Source organism: Arctopsyche grandis, chromosome 6, assembly GCF_051622035.1.
Source record: "Arctopsyche grandis isolate Sample6627 chromosome 6, ASM5162203v2, whole genome shotgun sequence".
NCBI classification, from domain to species: Eukaryota; Metazoa; Arthropoda; class Insecta; order Trichoptera; family Hydropsychidae; genus Arctopsyche; species Arctopsyche grandis.
Window position 1 is genome coordinate 15,311,140 of NC_135360.1, and position 19,280 is coordinate 15,330,419.

The following is a 19,280-nucleotide window of genomic DNA, read 5'->3' on the forward strand; positions in this document are numbered from 1 at the left end:
TAGGGGCGTCCCGTAGTTCAGGCCCGAAAGTATATGCATACGCTCCTTTACGAGCTCGATTAAAGCAGATTACGCGGACCAATTAATTAAGTTTTACGAGTTCGGGTCGTTGTGCCTTTGCGGGGTCAGAAAAGCTCAACCTTAGCGTTTTTCGTGTGCGTCAGTTCAATTGCAGATTTTTTGATGCGACGTGTGAACTCTTGACCTGCGATAAGCCGCAACTGCATTCAAATCAATTATGGCTTCTTATCGCGCCATTACTTTGTCAGTGTAGTAAGATTCTTTCAGTTGTGCCAGGAAGTTTTCCGTTTTATACATACATGTCTCAATTCCAGGATGAATATTTTTGCAGTATAATACTCTATTGATCTGTTTCAGAATACATACATATATGCACATATATGATGAATTATCAATACATTTTTATGGTTTGATATTATTCCGGCTCATACAGCTCATATATTTGTACATATAAATTTTATCTTTCTAACTCATGTGTAAATATTCTTTATTTATTTCTTGCTTATTATGTACATTTGAATGCAGTCAACCCTCATATAACACACTAGATCTGTTTCGCAATAAAACTGAAAAAAGCAAGATGGGAATTTAATTAAATTCAGAATATATCGCCCTCCTACATTTTGATTAAATTTTTAAAAATATTTTCTTAAATAACCGATTCAGTGCCTTATATGAGGGTTGACTACTTAGCCTCCTGAGACCCTTGTGCACATTGCAATGTATATTGACTTAATCCCTTGAAGCTATTTTTGATTTTTTCACCGGGAGCTTTTGTATATCACTATTTACTTATACCTTATTATTTTATTGAGGTTTGTTAATGTTGTCATATAGCGTACGAGAATTATATATGATGGCAACTCGTGTATGATGTGGGTTTGCTACAAATCGCTGCAAACGACGCGGCTGCATTTCGGTATTTGACGTCTCGACGAAATTAGCGACTGTTTTAATTTAAGCATATATGGAAGACGAGATATTCATTGAATTGCGCATATGACATTTCGATGTGCATTGATGATTGGCAATTATTAAAATTGAGTTGGATCTTTCTGGCAAGTTTAAAAAGGCAAAAATCGAGACTAAAGTGTGAAATGACCATGCAGCAGCGTCACTGCCCGGTCAGACTGCTCCAGGTTTTCTTTATTTTGTATGAAAACATAAATTATTTAACATGCTGTATTTTCCATAAATAAATACGGAAGCAAAATATTTTCACGTCTCTTAAATGTACAGAACTAAAGAATTCAAAACAAAAAGATTTTTCTTCTGAAAAATAAAAATTCAGGATTGAGAAGGTTGATTCGAGCTGTTTGTTGTGACGTTTACACGCAATTTATTTTATTTGTAAAAAGTCTTAAAAGTGTTACTGATGGGTAAATCGGAAACGTGGTAAATCGGACTCGTGTCTGCAGCAGAATGCAAATAACGTCTATGTATCTTTACGACTTATAAAATGACGTTTGATTTGACATTATGTAAAGCTAAAAGTAGTGTAAATACGATCACAATGTCATTGCGATGGTTGAAACTTGCTTGCACTCATATCTTACAATATACATGTAGTATATGTTTAATAGCGTCATAAACCATGCAGTATTTTGAGTTCGATTCATCATTATGTTTAACGGTAAGATTGAAGTCTGCTATTGGAGATAAATTGATGAAAATTTGTCGCAATAAATGAAGCTGAAAGGTCTGTTTATGCCAAAAGGACTGACGCATCACAAAAAAAGTCTTCTGTGGTCTGGTTTCGTTCGAAATATGTAAATAATACCCCAAATTTTGGTTTAATTCTCGCATTAGGCATACGCAGCTGAATTTTTTCAATCGGCTTTATTTGTTTTGAAATATATTATCATCGCACACCTCATTATTTCAAAATGCAGAACTTACAACACCCAAGATATAAACGCGCGTACTTTTAAATCCGACAAACAACCGGTTTCGGTTTCTGCTGACGAGACATTCTCAAGAGAATTTCGTTCTTTGCTTCACGCACTGGCGTTTTATGCTCCGACAATAGGATTTTATTCGTTTATTACGAGTGCATGTTTAACTTCAATTGTCGGGTGTTTATAAAAAAAAAATTTTTTTTTGACGGAAAGCTGGTTGATTACATCTGGCGCAAATGCTCTTGTTTGACAATTTTACGGGTTCGAGATTCTTAGTTAATAGTTTTAACCGTTCGCCAATTTTTATCGCTCGTATTGTGTGCTTTTTCAAAATTGTATGAGTTTTCAGTATATGTACGTACATAATTACGTGAATTCTTTATACGTAATTTCCCGTGGGAATCAAAAGAACGAGTTTGCAATCTAAAAGTCAGATTTTTTGTTGAATTTTCACGGTCATGGCTTCTTCGTTCGGTCGTATCGAAATTCGGCAGCGTTTGCGCAATCTTCATAATTGAAAATGTATTGCATAATTTGTTTTTGTTTACTATTTATTTTCGACAGGCGAAAAAATCAAGGCCTAAATCGATTACGAAGTCTCCTGCGAGCGAAAACGTACATATGCATGTTTATGGCGCAGTTAATAATGCAAGTATAAAATATTTCAATAACAACAACGACAAAGAAGGTTATTACAGTCACGGTGGCATGAATAAAATCTAGTTTATTCAAACTTTTTTGGCGAATAGCATGTTCAATGCCACGATTAGGTTTATTTTGTTGGTCGTGTCTAAAGTTGAGTGCGCAGTTTAGTGACTTGTCAGGAATTGATGAACTGTCAGCGGTTCGTAGTTTGATTTGAGTATCCTCGTCATTTCGCATCGCTTAATGGGGCACCCTATCCACTTCATCACCATAAGCGCACCGGTGCGCGCTCCTTCGTATTTAAGGTTATGACTCGAAATTAAATTTGGTTTCTTCACAACGAGATCTAAAAATATCCTGTGATACTATTTAAATTGAAAAAAAAATTTTTTTTTTTCGTTAGTTTGTGATATATTCAAGAGGTAGTGTCAAGGGTTGGAACTAAATACATATAATAAAATAATCGAATCGGTTTAATAAGTGGCTATATATTATATGTATATGAGTTCGTCTAGTCACTATGCACTAAAATGTACACTTTCATTCCTGTAATATTTTTGAAAAGTAAATCAAGATTATTCAAGATCTTAAGTGTATATGCTTTCTATCGTTAGCTATTCGAATTTGAAATTATTTCTCGAGAGTGTTGTTGACGGGTATTACAAACGAGCCTTTTATAAGTGTTGTTGATCGGAAATGTTATTCTTTGGAACGTTTCCAAGCGATCTTTGGTTTATTGCTTTTGATTCAAAAGGCGCCTTTTATGTATGTACATATACAAACTTTTATTGAAATTACATTGTATGAATTTTATGTGTATTGTGAAAGTGCAGGAATTGACTTTTGCAATCTTAATGCATTTCCGTCGTATTGATGAACACTTTTCACATTTAAGACTGTATTTTACGACATACGAAAGATGATTTCGATTTCTATAAATTTAAATTTGATTTGTTTTTTCTTCTATACATTAGAAATGCCATTGTTGATTCTATTGTAGTCGTATGTATGTATGTATGTGCATATATTATCACATTATGAGTACTCGGTACATATGTACATACATATATACATGTATTACAGTGCAAGTGTTCAATTCGGTTCGTTCATGAACATACCAGTTTGTTCATACACGAACTGTTGGTTTTAGTTTAAGTGCTAACAGGCACGAGCTATCTTCAAATAGACTCAATATGAGTCGCATGAAACTTTAGCTGTCAAAACGTTTGAACTATCAAAACGCTAATTATTTAAAAATGTAATCCTATGGAAACCATATTACTATGTTGCCATACTTCCCGTTTCGGCCAATATAAAAAATATCGCAACCCAGGGTAAGCATATATATGTACATACATATGTACCTACAGGTGGCGTGCGGTGAAAATCTGCCTGTTTTTGTCGCACAGCCTTACTTACGTGTGCGCGAGCAGGGTACAAGGCGACTCGGTATGACGTCATCTAGTCCCCTTGTATGCTGCTCGCGCACACGTAAGTAAGGCTGTGCGACAAATACAGGTAGAATTTCACGACACGTAATTAATACCTATGTACATACATTGATATTACTTAAACCGGTGCGTAATAGTTTGTGCATAGACAAAATCGTTCGTTTGTCCATTTGCTTTTTTTTTTGTACCTATATATGTAACCGGCCAGATTGGTTGGTGTATGAACAAACGAGTATGTTCGTGAATGAAATAAAATGTACACTTGGATTGTAACATACATATTCAATAATTTATTTACTTTCATACAAACATACGTGCATTGTGCATTCATAAATACATTTTTTATTTATTTATTTTTTTTTTTTTTTATTTCATACCAGGAAGGCATTACAGGTAAACCCCAATGCGCCTTCCTGGCCAAATTACAAACAATACAGCATTTTTTATTATATAAGTCGCTAAATTACGAGACACTGACTTAAACTCGACAATTAACGAGACATCTATGAATTGTACATACATTTTTATTGTAATATTTACATTAATCATACTCAAATAGTGGTGACATAGTGGGTAGGAAGGATTTTTAGCCAATTTTTAATCGGGAATCGTTTCAACAATGAAATCAGAGAAAATTGGCAAACTCTGGATAGGAAACGATCAACCAGGAGTCACAAATCCTGGTCTGACCAGCAGCATTACAGATATACTCAGAAAAATTCTTTTCAATCGAGGTCAGCTCAAGGGATCGAACTCGGCGCCTCTCAGTGTTAAGCAGAAGCTTAACGACCGAGCCACGCTGCTGGCTGATACATATGTATGTGCGTCTATTGACAACTGAATGAAAACGTATATAATGTGTTATCGACTAATTTTAAGTACAACTAACAAAAATAAGGGATGAAGATCGTTTGACGTCAGACGGCAATAGCCTGTTGTTTACCAGTAGGTTTTTTTATACTTAAGTATAACATTTTTAAATTAAGTATTTTATATATAAGTCTTAAAATATCCATTTATTATCGATATATCAGATAAAACCATTTGTATCAATGCTACTTTTAGTGTATGGTTAATTAATTTTGCTTTATCTCACACGCACTCTTGTCTACATAAAGTTTGATTGCATTATGAAGCCAACTTTCCTGCAACATTTCATTTTATGACTTATTTTGTGATAGCGAAAAATATTTACAACCATTCATTTAGTTTTTGAAAATTTAACAATTTTTATTTACTTATATGTAAAGTAAAACCTCTATATACATATATATATACGGCCGGCACGTGCTAAAACTGCTGCAATTGCATGATCACGTACTAATCATCTGCAGAACATTGTTTACGAGCGATAACTCATATATAACATTAAGATTATGTACATATGTATTAACATACATATGTACATATGTATGTAGGTGCACCCATTTGACATCTTCTCGAATAAGCGGAGTTCAGTCTACGCAAAAAGAGAGTCTACTTATAATTCAACTAAATATTAAAATCGTAGACTTATTTAATTTTCACATTTGTGCTGTAATTTTGTCCGTTCATTAATTATAATTTTACTAGTGGCCTTGAAGCACATATTTGTGCATTAGATAAAAAGTGAATTTTTGAAATGCATGAAGTGAAAAGAAAAGAAGTCGAAATATGATTTTTATAAGTGGAATTTTATTTAATTCTTATATAAAGACAATTTAATATATTATACGTATTAATTCAATTCAGATTCCTGTAAATACGAGTAAATAATAGTACGAGATGTTAACTCGCAATTTTACCGATTTAAAATTCAGCACATTTCCAATTAACCCTTTTAAACGAAAAAAAAAATAATGTGGCTAGAACACTATCCCAATAAACATGTTTCAACAGAAAAATCTCAATATAAAATAGTATTAACAGTGGGAAAAAATCCCAAGTAAAAATACGTACTTTTGACTTTTGATTTGAACTGGACCACTTCTTAGAGAGATTTGAAATCTGAAAAGTACTACAAATGAAAGATAAAATACCTGACTATAGATTCTAATATTCATTTTGAACAGGAAATTGACAGATTTTGAGACATCGACCGAACAACACCAAAATATAGAAAAATCGCGCGATTTAAAAAACACATATTATATATCTCCGAATCTCGAGCCAATCAACATTTTTTGTTACCAGATTCGTGTTCACTGGGCATAGATCTATAAGAAAAGTCATATCTCGTCTCTGAACCAAAAAAAAAGTCGTCATTTGTCGAACAGTGTTATCGAACTCGATTGTTGCCACTGCCTCTTCTTATTTCATCTCTGAAGAGACTTAAACGCGTACTCGAACAATGAACTGCCGAATATGGCGGCGATGAAGAAAATTACAAAAACAAATAAAATATTATAAAATAATACGGCATCGTATGTACATTTTCCGCCAGTTGACATTCTGCGAATGCGCATTGGTCGGTATAACGAACGAACAGTTCGTTATATTTTCATTTCAATCTCAGTAGTGTATTTTATACTCAAAAATTAATACTATTAGCACTAAAATTTATTTCTTGATAATGTGTGTATAAATCAGGTCTGTGGAGTCGGATCAAAATTTACTTTATTCCGACTTAATTTTATGATTCGACTCCGAATCCAAATCAAACGATTTTAGCAAGAACGACTTTTCTTGCCAATGTATAAAATTGTTAATAATAAAAATATTGGCGATTTTCAAAATATAAAAAGTTAAAGGAATTTAAAAAATCACTAATTAGTAAAAATTGACAAGTGACTCAGTTTATTGAATTTTTGGTAAGGAAATGGGTATAAATAAAAAGCAATGATATATGTATATCCAAAGCATATGTGTATGAATTTCATACACAAATAAATAAATGCGAAAAATGAGAGTAATAAAAATCAGAATAATAGAAAGTATGAGACGGAGGGAGTTTTGGCCACAGAACGCGTTGAATTCATCGATTTTATTTATATTGTAATTTAAAATCATGATTTTTGTAAATAAATTATTTAATTTAAATTTATTAGGTGATTTAATCAAGTTGACACATACCGTAATACTATTAATTAAATAAAATAATAAAAGGGAGTCCGTTGATTTTGTACGACTCCGACTCCACAGCCCTGGTATATGTATGAAAATACACCTTTATTTTTTGCATTTATTGTACCAATGCTGCGTGTTAACGTTCCTAATGCGGCTCTGTAATTCAATTCGAACGTAAGCTTTACACACAAAGTCTCACAATGAAAAATTTTAATTATTACGAAAGGGTGAATTTCAAAGTAAAATAAAGTGAAAAAAAAAAAAATTTTTACGGCACGTATTCGTGTCCCGTTTCCATGTCGTACTCGTGTTGTACTTCGCCGCACCCACTTCTTCGAGCAGATGATGTATCATTTTTAAAATTACGCAAAAAACCAGTTTTCACGCTTCAAAATGCACGCATAAGAAAAATTTATTGTCTGGATTATCGTTTTCGTTATACTAGTGCGTATTTGACTCGGTGCTAGTGTACTGGTTGGGAACATACAATATATGTACATAATATGATGTGTCGTATACGACTATACGTGGTTCAACGGCCCCCGATCGATTCCCGATGCGATGTCGGGCTCGTTGCCGGACCAGGGAATTGCACAAAATGCAATTGCAATCTTCGTGCTCGTCATAAATCATGCGCGTTTCGCGTGTGCTCGCTGAAAATAATCTCCGTGAAATGTGCTCAGTCGTGTGAGGTGTGGAAGACTGTGGTTGCACTGTTCTGTCGAGCGAATTCTGCATCGATGGTACTAACTGGCAAATTTTTTTAGTTTTTTAAAGTAAGTTTTTACTGTAATCATTGTAAAAAAACATATATAAAGCCTTGTAATCATATTTATTGTATAGGTACATACATTTCTTTGTAAGAAGAACAAAAAAAACCACAATTCTTACCTGTGCGAATTAGATGGAATACGCAATCGAAATACTGTTAAATAATTGTGTTAGTTTTTTCCTACAATCCTTCAGATTTTAGTGTAGTTATTTTTTAGCTTCCAGTCTTTGCTAAAGTAGCAAACTACTCAATGTAGACATTTTTTTTTTATTTCAATGACACCATTTCGTATTATGTATCAAAATCAAAATGACATTCATCCGTTTATTTATTTGATTTTTTACTGCTAGTATTATTTATGCATAGTACTGTCATTTGGTTACAAAAAATCTATTATAAATATTATTTTTTGAACATTTACGATACGTTCATAATAATTATAAACTGGTAAAAAGTATTATAATTCGATTTATTTATTTCACAATTTTTACATAGTGACATTACAGAGTAGAATAGTTCCAAGTCGTCGCTATGGCTAAACAAAAAAAAGAAGAATAAATGATACAATAATACATATGTCCATAAAAATGAAACGAGAAAAAAAATCATAAAATATGAAACAAATACAATAATAGAACTCGTTTAAGATCTCAAATTGAACAACCAGATCAGCATATATATTTTACATTGATCAAATTCAAGTTAACATAAATCTGGTTGAGGAGCTTGATACCCCTTGTAACAGGCGACGAAACCATCAAATTGGTACCTGCTTCAAAGTCAAATCGGCAAGGAGTTATTCACTCTTAATAAAAGAGTCAACAAGTGGTGGCTCTTTAAGTGGTAATACTTTATCTCCCCCTTATATGTAGTTTCTTCGGTTATTCATCACAAAATGATTACCCACACGAGTATGATTCTCGCTAGTATTGTTTACACAAAGATAGAGATGCTGCAGTACCTCAGTCCCCATGCAAGAGCCTCGCCTGGAGTCGTTAACTGTTATAGGCATAGATATATAATACACATAGATGGGCCCTGACGTGTGATTTTGGTCGGAGATCTTGTCTTTACTAACTGAGGGGTGCGGGGGGTTTAACTAGCGGGGAAGTTGGGAAAAAAAAGTTTTTTTCCCTACGACGCAGCGGTACCTACCTACCTACTGAGAGAAACTGTGCATGCGCCAAAAGGGAGACCAGTATAAAGCGTGAGGGCGGATCTAGTGTATTATACATCAATGGTTATAGGTCTTTCATTTGACGAAATCGTGTAAAAACACTTTGTTACCTATACATATGTACGTATTGATACATATGTATAGGTAACAAATGTATACCGACAGAAACATCATTTAGCCAGCGGTAAACGGACTATTTCGCACACGTCACTAAAATCTCGATCACGAAATATTTGCGATTTTCATGGCAACGATTGTCATGTGCGAAATAGTCCGTTTTACGCTCGAAATTGATTTCTATCAGTATACAATGTACACGAATTTGTTTCCATACCAAAGTTATTAATAGATAAGACTTTGTGAACTAAAAGATCTGTACATGTGAACTTATGTTTGCATATGTATTTACATACATATCTCCCACCGTGTCTTACGATTAAATTTTACACATTATCATAAGATTAAATTGTCCCAAAACCCTCTTAAAAGCATGCTGATAGCATATGTACACTCGCATTGTCCCTTTTAGTGTTTAGTTTAGGTGTTTTTGAAAGTCAACAAACCTGCATGATGTGAAATTTAAACACTGCAATTTACTATTAAGGTGTGTAGTTCGTGCCTAGAATTTTACCTTTACTCGATATTTACCGTTCCTAAACTGGGCACACGTATATACCATACATTGTAAGTGTACCATGTAAATATCTGTTTAGATACATAAAAGTGAATTACCGGCCACTTTCACCCATGACCGAATAAAATTGTTGTGTTTTTGTGTACCCACTTTCAAACAACGCACGGTGACCATATGCAGTAATTTATTTCAGTTCGCAGCCATATGGGACACGAAATAACCTCTTTAATGCCGCCTCCCGTCGCTATATTTCACCAATGGGGGGGGGGGGGGTATACTAATTAAAACGAATTTAAAAGCGAAACACCCCACTGTGCTACAGGCGTTTGATAAATGGACTGAAATATATTGATATTGATTCGTTTGGCTGAAAGTGCTCGCATTTGTTGGTTCGAATCTATACGGATAGTAGGTTGCTCTATTTTTACTGTTAGCTCGAGTTGGCTGTACCGAGCACGTTTTGGGCTCATTAAGTTCAATTTATTCCTGGATACGGAAATGCGCCCTTTATTAATAGTTCGTTCTGCTTTTCCACTGTGGGCGAATTCTGCTATAATTCTCACGTTTGAAATATGTATGTTTGTTCTGAGCATCGACCGTAACTGTGAATCTTTAACCCTTTGAATGCTGACCAACGCCGATCGGTGTTTTGGCAACAAGCCCATGGGCCTGAAATACGCCAATAGGCGTATTTTGGAGGTTGTATTTTGAGCATGTACAGAATAAACAAGAATACTACCCGCTAAGCCTTTCCAGGCAGTATTGAAAAAATATGCATTGAACATAGGTCGTGTAATCCATGTCATTCGTTTGTAAATGTTTATAAAGACTTTTACAAATGAACTTATAACCATAGCAGAATTTCCCGATGGAAATCCCTAACTGCTGAGTATTTTAGATTGTGGCTTGGAATTTAGATTGTGAATATTACATTTTAACAACAATGAAGAAGATGGAACTAGTTTCGGAAAAATACATAAATCAATAGACTTCTTTTGTTTATTTTATATTGTCGCAAGATATATTAGAGAGTCTAAACATACCTTTACAAAACACGAAATCCTCGGCGGTAGTTATCTAGGGTTTTTTTGGATTACCTGCAATTTTTATAGCTGCTTTCTATTGGATTTCTAAATAATTCTGGTTGGAAATGTTGGCGAAATTTTCAGCGTGGCGGGTTTTCAACAGAAAAGACGTCAGCACTCGAAGGGCTAAGTGTTAGAAAAACAATCAAGTAGATTGTTTTTCCAAAATTAATTAGATTGGTTAGATCATTTAATTACAGAGACTATTATCCTCCCTGGTGTTTGTCTGTTCAATTATGGTGTGAGTTTGACCTTGATCAAAATGCCATCATACCGTGAAATTTAGATTCGTTTCTTGGAACGTTAGACAATCGTCCGTGTCCAAACGTTGAATTGGTATGTTGAATGTTTTTATAGAATTTTAATCGAAGATCGTCGCACTGACATAATGATCGTTTCGTCATGAATCACTGTTGATGTTTTTTTTTCTCCGATAAATAACTGCCTAATGTTTCAATTGTTTCAGTCGTTGCATTTAATTGGGATTCTTATTTTCTAATAGAACCTCGTTTGAAGGTTTTTTGAGTACGTTAATATATGTAGAAAATTGGATGTTTTTTGTACTCCTATTTTATAAACTGTCAGCTCTAGAATTGGGCCTGCTTTAGCTGTAAATTCAATCGCAAAAGCCTTAGTCATATTGCTTATAAAATATGGACTGGTTTTGATGACCCAGCAGTAAATCTCGGTTGTTGCGTGAATGCTATAATGCTAACCACCGAAAGGTTTCCGGGTTTAAGCCCTGGGTTGACCTTGATTGGAGAGAATTTATTCCGAGTATTTCTACGATGCTGCTGGTCAGACTTGGATATTTGTGACTCCAAGTCGATCTTTTCTTATCAGAGTTTGCCAATATATCTGATTTTATTGCTGAAACGGTTTCTCATCAAATTGGCAAAACAATCCTACCTAATATTTGTCACCAGGGCGGACGAGAGGGGGGGGGGGGGGAGATAGAGACAGGAAGTTTCAGGGCCCGGACTACTTGAGGCCCGTGTCGGGACTTCCGACTGACCAATATTGATATTTTATATTATTCTATATAAAAATACATGTATTTATTTAATGCTAAATGTTTATTATTTTTCGGTCCACGCACTATTTGTGTCGAATTATTTAAAAAAATATCAACCAACATATTGATAGTTTTGTCTAATCTATAAGATCTTATTTTTTAGTTTGTCACAGGCCCCGGATTCTTCTCGGCGACCCTATTTCTCACCAGTATTTGAATATGATTTCAAATTTATATATGTACAAGTTTTATACCATATGTGTCGCTCAAGGGTAGCCCGTAATGGCATCATGGAAAAATATAAATTGAAATATTGTTTTTGGTGCTCTATTTGATATATGTATGTACATATACATTTTGTTGTAAAATATATTAAAACCTGGCCAAAAGTGTGATTACGATATTCTGAGCTAAAATATACAAGAGTGGAAAAAGCCTGATTATCTTCTTTTTAGAAAGGATTTTTTTTTGTATTTTTGTCGATTTTTCGACCTGTACTTAAAACAGTCGCTTTTTCAAGACGTGTCTGCAACATTGTAATCAATTCGCTCACCAAGCATTTACAAATGACGTGCACTTTCCAATTATTCCCACAAGACAAGTCAGGACTTCGTCCCGGAGGCATATCAAACTTGTTTGTCTGGCTCCAGAACTCCATAGCTTTACGACTGTGACCATACTCGACTGAACCCATGTCTTTCATTCCCCAGCCGCTCTTATCTCACGATTTATTTAATTAGCCACACAACACCTTTCCTAACTGGGGCGTATAATGGAGATCCCATGTACGACAATATATTACAAGTTTTAAACGTTCGTTTTTGGTTTCCTGCTAAACCTAGTCTTTTGTTCGGTCGAGTGTGACTAAACGTCGTGAAAATGGTAAGTTATTATAACTCGAGGCGTGTGTACGTATTCAAATTGATCAAACGCAACTGCGGTTGCATGCGTGGGCGTTACGTATAAATAATGAACAAACAAATGCAAATTTTGACGGTCTTTGCATTCTAATGTTGCAATTTGTCGATGTCGTGCTTCGTCTTTTTCTCCTCCCTCTAGTGTTTTCTTTGATTCGTTCTGCTTCGGCTTTTAGACATTCTCTGGGAGGACTTTTAGGACACAAAAAAGGTTCATCATTAAAGAGCGGACCCAGAGCGCGCCGTTCATTGTTCAATTGTTGTAAATGCATTGTTAAAGGTTCGCCGAACCTTTTTTATTGGACTCTAGCTTTGTAAATAGAGCCAAACCGCCCCGATTCCTGGAAAAAGCACGGTCCCTATTCGCGCTCTACTCATCATACTTTTGGAGTATGAGGCTCATACCTTAAATTGTGGTACCCAAGATAGAGTTCTACTGTTCTTATTGTAGAAATGTTTTAGCGATTAGATACATGCTCTCCTTTCTCTAACTTCGAAAGTAAATTGTGGTGTAATATCGGTCTGTTTATTGGTGAATTGGGTGAAGTATTAAAACGACTCTCCTAAGAAATAGTTGTTTGATTCAACTTGAAATATCGTCGACTTCCGGTATTCTAAATATGACAGATTTCATTTGAAGTTTGTCTCGTTTTAAAATCTAGTCATTTTAATGCATATATGTATGTACATAGAAGACGTAAAACATGCTCTTAACTAAAATACATATTTATGTTGTATATTCATAATCATACAGGAAGTATTGTAGATGGTAAATATTGCAGTTCGCAAGTACTAATTGAAAGTGAATTTCTTTTCAAAGCAATCCATACTGCTATTGACATAACTGCATTCGAATGCATGACGAACGCCAACGTCGATTGAGGTCAAACGCATAAACCTATAGATTAGAATAAAATATTACAGCCTCTTCCTAAATAGTTTGATTTATAAAACGTCACTTGTCCATTTTAAGTTATGACACACGCACCGATATCGATTCGATGTTTGCGTCAGGTGTCTGTAATCGACACATTTTTCACTTTACATTACGTTATCAATTGTGGGTCACGGATGCCACCTTGCTTGCTTATCATGCACCTTTTTTAGACTGTTCCAGTTCACTGACACTTGTGAAACTTTTGTCACCATCCGGTACCGGTGCACGTGTCGTCTAAGCGCCCTTTTTTATCGCAGATGCGGGCTTATTTCCTTTCCAAATGAAACAATACTTCTTAAATGTCTATTGAGAAGTAAACTCGCAATTTCCGTTGTGTTGTTCATTATAAATTTTGCGTGTGAACGCTCATACTTTTCTCTTTTACTTCCTGGGCTGTCGTTTTATGTATTCATTCGAAGATTGATTGAAATTTTTCAAAGATTGATTGAAATTTTTCAAAGATTTATTGATTGAAAACGATGAAATAACTGAATCTTTGTAAAAAATTAAGTCTAAGTAGGGAGTACGCAGTTTTATGTCCAAAAAGTGGTAATTTTATCCCATATATTCAATACGTGCAATTGGAAGAACACGCATAATCTTTATTAAGTTTAGAAATATTCTATATATCATCATTTACACTACTAGTTGAATACCTCTCCAACACGCTTCCATTTGACTCTGTTTTGGGTAACTTTTATCCATCCTTTCCCACATATTTTTTTGATTTCATCCACCCGTCTTCTCTGTGGCCTTCCTCGCACTCTTTTACATCCTCTCGGGTACCATCCGTGCACTTCTGTCGTCTTTATTGTCTATTTTTTTAGCTACATGACCCGCCCATTGCTATTTCAATCTCTACTCTCACCATTATAAATATACTAGTGAATAGCCCGATGAAACATCATCGCATGGGTATAAAATTATTATATACTCGTATAAAACTAAAAAAAAAAATCCGGAACCGGAACCGTTATTTTCGTAGACTCTCATAGATAGTTTTCAATTCTTTATTTGTAATAATTTTCAATTCTTAAAAATACGCAGACTCCCATAGAGAGTTTTCAATTATTTATTTAAAGACCTATTTTTTTCTATTATTATTAGCTATCGCCCCGAGCGATACTCCAAATCGAAATCGATTCACTCGATCCATGACACCCGACCACTCCCGACCTCTCCCGACTACTTCCGACTTCTTCCGACAACTACCGAAGATATGACTCCGTTTTGATTGGTTGTCCATACGTTCTGTACGATTATTGAATATTAACGTTATTTAGAGCAGACTTTATATCCGTATCATGGTGTACTGGTCAGCGTATATTGATCTGGGCGCGATGGGGGTAGGTTCGAGTCGGCGTCCTGGAATTGATTTTATTTTTTCAAATATCGCTAAAATATAAATTAATTTCAATTTCAATTTCAATAATTTCAATTAAAAATATATATTTAATTGTTTTATATGAAAAGAAAAAAAAATGGTTCAAAACTTCGCTAAATGAAATTATTAAAATTACGTATTTTTATATGGCGAGAAGGAATATTTCAATTAATGCTTAAAAAAAAAGGCGAAATGAAAAATTGGATTTGGCGCGATGTCCGAGACCATTAGCTCATTAGACCCATATTCAGGCTATTTGGGGTGATCGGTTCGAGTCGCGACAAAGTCGTCTCGTCGAAAAATGAATTAATCGATTTTTATCGATTCGTTCATTATGTTCGGCGAGAGTTAGGACACACACACACACCTACACACACACACACACACAGATTACCGTCTTTATATATATAATGTTTACAGCGAATTGTTTCTTTAATAATAATTATTATTGTGTTTTTACCTTATCTTGACGTTTTTATCTTGTAAAAATGTCATGGAATCGACGCAGTTAGCTTTCACTTTCATCTTAAACTACCTTTCTATCGTGAAGTCGAGTATGAAATCCTTAGAAATGTGGCCGAGCAGGTATTGACATTGTATTTTTGTTGCATTGAAATCTAAATCGACCTTCACCCCGTTATGAGATTATATGTATGTGTATGAATTTCTCTCGAAGTTCGATGTACTCTATTATGCAATATCGTGTAGGTATGCACGCCGCACGCGGTGCAGTTGCATTTAGTTCATTTCCATGTTTCGGAGCCGAATCTCATTGAATAAATTATGATGATAAAGTCCGAGGCCAATGTCACACAACTTATTATTACAACCTCACGCATTTATCTACATGTGTGTATTTTTATTATTAAATTTTCCCTGCTTTGACTGGAGTCGAAACGGTTCCATTTCTTCGATGGGAATGCCTTTGACGTTTGATCGGATCATTATTTTTTCTTTTTCATTTCGTTCCATTGTTTTGTTTTTCTTTGAAAACGATACGTAAAGGCTGTTTCAATGCATAAATTTGCTCGATTGCTGTTTTTACAACGGAAGCTAACCACTTACTGTACATATTCCAATTCACAAAGAAGATCAAATAGCATTTTTCCGTATCAAATATACGTCTATTACATTTCAACGAAATTGCTATTTTTATTTATAAAAGAGTTGATTTACTTATGTAGCTCATTATTTATGAGTTCAGTTATTTCTTACTACAATAGTGTGCTAGCAAACTAGCTCGTCATAAACGCCACTACTCACAATCAAAGCAATTTAATCAATAAAAAAATCGTATGAAATTTTATTAATCCTTCAGATCAGAAATAATTTCAGTCGTGCGGCATTTGTGAATGTTTTCTTGTAATATTACAATCCGTGTAATATAATAAACTCCCATTATTAAATTATATAATTCGTGAAATAAGTAATTCCATGCATTAACCAGCAGAATAGTGGTTAGCATATAATGCTTTGAACCTAGTTCAAATCACACTCGAGGCTATTGTCGCTACGGCCGGCCGTCCGCATCGCCCCATTTTTACTAATTCCATCCCCAGACGCTCGCCCGACCGTACGCATAAAAATGAGTATGTGTCATCTTTTCAATGGTCATGGCGTGACCTGTATTTTTATGAGATTTTGATTTTTGAATTATAATATTTATTTAATATGCACTTGTCCATGCAAAAAAAACCATACAAACGTCCCTTTCGTTTTTGTATATACATATGTATGTAGTAAGCACCAATTTTTCACATAGTAAGCGGTTACGTCAAAATCATGACAGTTAAAAAATTCCACCCCGTCAAAAGTCAGCTATTTAATATTACATGTTAGTAGCTAAATGAAATAAAAATGGCATCCTTCGTTCTAACACCCCACAGGGATTTGTCATCCCTTCAGAGGGGTTGGAAATTTTATTGTTGGCTTAAGTATCATTTTGCGAGAACGTAGACCTGTATCTACTTATGTATAGGTGATCTTTTCTGAAATGTAGAGATTGGGGGAAACTCGGTTCTGTGTGTATGTATGTATGTACCTACATAGGAGCTAACAATAGGATCGTACACATACCTTCCCTCGGTTATTAATTAAATTAAGGTGTGCTTTGAAAGGGAGACATTTGCATTTAGATTAAGCTATTCTAAATGGAATGTATAACTTCAGATTGAATCATGGGGGTTTATGACTTAATGAACGGTTCGGTATATTCAGAATGTCAATTTTGATCTGCATATACATACATATCATTTTCTATTACGTTGTACCATTGCCAAAATTAGTTGTGGCCAGGAAGTGCATTGTATTTGTGCGGGAATTCTGATCCTCACACCCATTTATCTGTTTACAAATGAGACAAAATGAGCAAACTTCCTTGTTTATTTAAAACTTCCTTACACATTATACATACATATGTAAATATGTACTATAATACACGTTTTTATTTTTATGAAGAAAAAAGGAGTATTCTTCTATCATAGGCAAAACTGAGTAAACATGCTTTGACAACAAATGTATGTTAAATGTAAAAGATTTACACAAATAATGTGTACATAATTGTCGCCACAAAAAACCACTATGTTGTAGTAAATATTTGCTTTTCCTTTCCTTTTCCTAGATGGTGCATTATAACCATGTAATTTCATTTTCAAGCATCGTTTGAATTTTTAAATTACGAAGTAATGCTGTTGTAAATTCGATTTTTTTGCGTTAACTAAACACGTATTAAATTTTAACCTTTATCTTGTGAGTCATTGTTTGATGTGTAGACTAAAAGCACACGAATTTTTGTGTTATCCAGTTTTTTTTTTATTACTATTGATGTTTTGAACTCCACTTACTTTTTTTATCTCGAAAAAAACTCTTATCGCGCGTGCTCACTAAAAAAATGCACACTTCTCTATAATTGTTTTGGGAATACATAAGATGCTGCAATAATCCATCTGACCCTAACAACTCATTTTATCTTTTGCAATTAGTGTTGTTTACTGTTAATCACATTATATTTGTGCGAATTTTCAATCTCGTGCCAACACAAGTTCCGCTTCTCAACATCTTCTCACGGGAAAATTTAGAATTGTTTATCTCTTATACTTCATATTAAAATATCTGGTTGCTTACTTAAAAATCCGTTTCATTTCTATGTACATATGTATTATATTATATATCATCACGACATATTAAAAATCATATTTATTATTGATAACTACTTTTGTGCCCGTTGATTTCAACGGATCGTTTCGTAAAGGAATTGATACACGAATTAAAATAAAGTTATACGTTACATATAAATATAATGTAATATAATTTATAGACACGCGCACGTATTAATATTACAGTAAAATGTTGAGTGCGCGCATTACACGCTCGCCGATCCAACCCGTTCACCCGTTCTAAATGATGAATGGATGTGTGTATGTGTACGCTCCTGCGCAGCGCATCTGACGCTGACGTCACCCGTTCCAAGTCAGTTGCTCAATATCAGGAGCACATGTCAGACGCCCCACACCCCTCCACCCACTTCCCCGCTACCTCGTCACGCCACATCCCTATAACGGATGCTTAGAATGCACCCATTGGTCAGAATGCATCGTCGTTGCTCTAATTGGTCAAACGTTTTAGTCCACGTGGCCTCGTCCGCGTGTATTTATTTAATTAAATATCTCTAGGCACAACATATACTCCTGGCATTCTAAAATTTGTTTTTATGAAATCTCCATACTGGTCGAGGCCTCCGCCACATACATACATACATACATCGCGTCCGTTTTTATATATATTATTATACTGTTTTTCATCACGACTGAATTTAATCAATTTGCATCTTGTATATGTATACGTATAAGAAAGTCGTTTAAACCGGACGTTGCCACGCGTTACGAGTAACTTCCAAGTGACCATATTACCGGATTCAGTCCGAGTACAGTCGTATCATGTCAACCCGGTATTGCAAGATCAAACGAATTATTAAACCATTCGTATGTATGTATGTATTTTTAATGATAGTATGCATAAGTTGTACAAGCTTGAACTCGTTCCAATAAAAATTATCAGCGGTATATATTTGAACCAATGATAAATATTTAAGTTCTTTGAATCACTGCGTACATGCCTCTTGATTAAATCATCAAACCCATCATCCTATCTTGTTTATAATTTTAATAAATCGTTTCGTTTTTATGCACGTTAACCAAACATTGACGTGATTCAAAACCGAACCGATATAATTTTCGTAGACTGCTTAGTTACTCCAATGTAAACATCCTGTCACGTCATATCCCATATTAGATGACACTT

The 19,280-nt window shown here is 34.5% G+C and overlaps 1 protein-coding gene across 2 annotated transcripts in view; it reads left to right on the forward strand.

The window, feature by feature from the left end:
* The window catches only part of LOC143913403 (tripartite motif-containing protein 2-like), a 52,292-nt gene that overhangs the window by 15,960 nt on the left and 17,052 nt on the right, over positions 1 to 19,280 (forward strand). The gene's annotated exons all lie outside the window — the stretch shown is intronic.